The following is a 5,000-nucleotide window of genomic DNA, read 5'->3' as shown; positions in this document are numbered from 1 at the left end:
AGCATGACAAGTATGTCATCACATGGAGCGAAAAAGGGGAAAGGTATGCACGAAGCAACCTAGCGTCTGGAGATGCATCCTGAGCCGGTTACATCCAAACAAGGCCTCATGAGCATCGGATGTAGCCACACAACCACAAACCCGCTAAGGGTGTCAAGCGTGTTAAAGCCTGGAACTAGAGAGGTTAACACAAGCATAAAGCATAAAAAGCAAGCAAGCATAGACATGAAAAAAGGATGATCTGAACCCTTTGATATAGGCCAAGGTGCATAGATGAGGACCAAGACCATAGGGTCAAGATTGGATTCGGAACAATAGGCCAAAACTCAAGAAAGAAAGACAAAGCAACAAAAGGGCTACAATAGCATATGGCATGATAAGCATGGCCTAGGTCTATGCACACAAACATGGCATGGAGCGCATGAACACATGGAAGAAAGCCTAAAGCATGTAGAGATCATAGATCTAAGCACATAAGCATGTGAAAGCATAGATCGAGACATATAACCATAGAAACATGCATGCAAACATGTAGATCCTAGCACATAAACATGGAAGAACGTGAATCCAATTGTAAACTTGTGAAGCCAGGATCTAACCCTGTAGCATTGCAAAATAGGCATAAACACATATAGATCCAAGAAAGGCATAGCCCAAACATCATACAAACATGTGAGCATGTAACCCTAAAATCAACATAGAACAAAAAGATGAAAAAAGGATGGGAAAACATGGCATAAATCATAAACATGTAGATCGAGACAACTAGCATGTGAACAAGCATAGAAACATGCAGATTCGACCAAACAACACATGGAAAAGACAGATCTAGGTAGGCATAAACATATTGCACAAAACATAAAGCACGTAGATCCAGACGAATATCATGTGAGCAAGCATAAAAGAACATGGATCTAAGCTAAAAACATGCTAGAAACAAGATAAAGTAAGAAACATGTCAAAGAAAGCGATAAAACATATTATTATGGCAAAAAGAGCAAGAACATGCTAGGAAAAATATTTAGAAGGTTAGGGGTGTGGATAATAGCTAAAAAGCTACATCCACACCGCTAAACCCCAAATCCAAGATGTAGAACCAAGGAGAAAAAAATTGGGTACAAGAACACTACCTTGTATTGTTGGTGAAGATGCAAGAATCAAGAAGTTTTGATGTATCTTTCTTAGTGTTTTTTGGTGTTTGGGAGAGAGAAAATGTGTAGAAAAGCACCAGGTAGAGAGCCAAAAATTAGAAAAATCTCCTCAGGTCTGAGGGGTGCCTGGGGCTATTTATAGCCTTGACACGTGTTCTGAGGCGACGGCCCTTCAAGGACCGCCAACCTCAAAACGCTTGAAAGATTGATCTTGGGACCCTAGAAAGAACTTGGCTTTCTATTTTTGAAAAGGTATGGAACTTGAAAATCCAACGGTTGGATCAAAAGTTATGGCTCTTGGAAGTTAGCGGTGCATCGATCAATATGTCATCCCAGTTTTCGTGATATCTCGACCGTTCTAGCTCTGATTTCGACCCATGAATAGTCGTTGGAATAAGAATTTGATAATCTCCGCAATGACATTGGTTTTGACCCATTCTGATAGCCGGATCAAAATTAGACTTTTTGGGCATACCTAGGATCGACTTTGGGTCAAGCTTGGTCAAAGTTGTTAAAAATTCCCGAAAGGCTCGAGTTTGATGTAAAACCATGAAAAATGTTGTTTTGTGATGATTTTGACCTTATTTGACCTTTGGTCAACCTAGAGTTGACCAGGGGCATTTTGGTCATTTTGGCTTAAGAAGGCACTTTAAGCGCTCCAATGTCCGAACAGGTTACGTCTCGCCATTGTATATGTTCTTGTGACCCCATTGAGAGAAAATGATATTTTTTGGATGTTTCGGGGTCCGGAACGCAAATTGAGGGCTAACAAAATACGGTATCAACAAATAGATAACAAATTAAACATCATTTCAATAAAATAAAAATAAAAAATTCATCGTAAATTGTTCAAGATAAATACAATAATCAAAATGAATTATCTAAGGTTAAGGAATTTTGATAATCTACATGAAATTTGTTCAATGTTCCTTTTTTTTTTTTTTCTTTTTTTTGATATATCAACCAGAAATAACAGAGCATTACATTGTTAGGTGCTGAGGCCATTGGTAGTGCGTAGAAGCACCGGAGGCTATAACGGCCAAAGTATGTACATTTTCAAGCACAAAAGCAGGCATCCAACGGAAGGAAAAGCACATACCCTGCTGCTTTAAAGACACAAAATCAGCAAACAAGGTTTTTCAATGTTCCATTAAAATATAATTCCAAAGCAAGTAATATAAGGGTATGTATTCAACAGTACGATATTTGTTTAATCCAAAATCATTTTATCTTTCTAGATAGATCAAACATCACAACTCATAAAATGAATAGAATAATCAAACAAGAGGCAAATCAGAAAAGTCCAATAAAAATTCAACTCCCATGTGACTTTGGTATAGGATTAAAATTCTCCAATTAATGCAGCTTTTAATTCTTTAATATATATCCGTATATAATCAAGTAATACACTATACCTGAATAGTATTATTACAAAGCTCAAAACAACACAAATTAAAATAAAAAACACTTGAAATTTTCTGTACTGCAAGTCTAAGCCTTGCATCAGTCTTGAGATTCCTTCATTTATATCTGAAACAAAGACAAGCTAAAAATGTGAAACATAACTCAGTGATAAAAGTGGATTAAAAAAAATATTCTAAGAATTGAAATATAATATCTTAGTATATATGTTTGTGGTAGTACTAAGCATGCTTATTGAATTGCCATAGTTATCAAGTTTATGTGCATTAAAAAGTTTTTTACAATATTCCACAAGTGATGAAGTCGCCATATATTAAATAAATAAAAAAACGTATGAAAATCGTTCTAAGGTCCCATATTTAAGTTGGCCTGAATAAGCTCAACTATCACTATTGCAATATTGGGCTCTCTAATTTATTAATTTATTATTAAATAAAATTGCTTATCAAATTCAAAATTTAAAATGCATTGTATATGGTCTTTGTCCTTCACAATCTCCTATAAGGGATTATTGTCCATATGCCGTAACATATAAAAACTTAGGATAAAAAAAATTTAAGGGCTTGTCAATAGGTTTTTATAATAAATACATTCGCATTTATTCAAATTTTTTTAATTATGAAAACTATCATGAGGATAATTAAAAAATACAAAAGAAAAATATTTCATAACCACAATCATTTTAATGAGACACACTATCTAAGTTTAATAAATTTTAAATGCTAAACAAAGTATACAAAATAAAACTTGATTTCTTCTATTTGAAGAAAAAGAATAAAATTATCATTTTTCCCTCATAGAATTTGTAAAAATTATAATTTCTAAATTTCTAATATTCTTATTACAAAAATTGAAATGAGATATCTCAAAAATAGGAACCTAGTTCCTAAGGGGGATGAGTGGAAAGTGTATGGAAATGAATAAGAATTGTATGTGAATTGACTTAATTCAAGGTAGCCACTTTTTGTAGAGAAATATTAAAAAAAAAAAAAAAGCAAATGCACTTAGTAAGGAATTAGTTTATTTTTAAAGATATTCCAAATGATGGTTACATGCAACTATTTATACAAAATTTACAAGTCCCAAAACATTAGCCCAATAACAAAAATTACCCATAGCAAAACTTTAAAAAATAAAATTAAGCCAAATAAATCAATTTCACCCAAAACAAAATTTGTAATGTACAACTATATTTTATGTTGGCTTTAATACTGTGTCAAATTTTATTGTAATTCTGTTAAATCATTTCCCAATATTTTTGTGGGATTTAATGCAAGGGTTATGTATGAGAGTTTGGTGAAGATTCTGTGAAGATGAGGATTTTGCTACTGGCTCGCGAGTGCTGACCCACGAAACAGGCCACCTGAGAAGCATTCGGGTAGGCCACATGAGAACAATACACCTAGGCCCCCTAATCTATTGAACATTGCCCTTTGTGGGCTTGCATCCTCTTGCTTGCATCTTTGCCCTCTTTGCTCGCGTCTAGGAGGTCGCGCCCTTGCTCCAAGCATCCTCACTCCATGCGTGTACATGCAAAGACAAAAGAAACAAGCCAACAGACAAGCAAAGAAACAAATGGAAGGAATAGCATGCTAAAGACAAGCTAGGAAAAGGTAAATGTACGTCTATCCAAAGGATACATCCTGTTCTAGACAGATCTTTTCCTTTCCCATTGGGGTACACCTCCCACTAGCATGGGCCATAAAATCTTTGAATAAAACCACAACGGGCCATGTGTGTTGCAAACATAGAGTAACCTGGGAGGGTGCATACTTTCTTTCCTTGATCTTGATCGTAAACCCAAACGGATTCAACTGACTGATTTTTCTTCTAAGGTAGTTGCCTACGTACCTTTGCTAGGAAGGATCAGGTCATCACGTAGTTCAACTAACATTAAAATTTTGATTTCCTTAATTTTTGCCTAGATCACCCTTTTAGGTTTTCAATCTAGCAGGCTCCTTGGCACCCTTTCTTTTGCTCTCCTTTTGTGTAGACCACCCTTTCATGTTTTCAATCTACATTTTCATTTTCATGTTTTTTTTTTCCTTTTTTGTTTACATAGGAATGTAGGAAAAGAAAAAGTTGCACTTGGAGGGTTCCTCATGCAAAGTACTATATAACAGCATCTGAATTGGTAGGCATATTAAAGTCGTGCCCATCCATGTCTGCTAGGATCAAGACTCCTTCGAAGAAGGCCTTCTTCACCACATACTAGCCCTCGTAGGTCGGGTGATGCGAACCTCAATCGACACGCTTTGAGACCCAACAAAAATATTGGAATATTTAACCCAGGAAAGCTAAAAATCAGATTTATGATAGAAACCTTGACCCAACGTTTATAATCGAAACGCGAACCAAAGGTATAAGTTGACCTTGACCCAATGATTATAAAGAATCATGAACCAAAGGTATAAAGTTTGAACGCCA

Source organism: Castanea sativa, chromosome 11 (assembly GCF_040712315.1).
Source record: "Castanea sativa cultivar Marrone di Chiusa Pesio chromosome 11, ASM4071231v1".
NCBI lineage: Eukaryota > Viridiplantae > Streptophyta > Magnoliopsida > Fagales > Fagaceae > Castanea > Castanea sativa.
Note: the sequence above shows the minus strand (reverse complement) of the source record.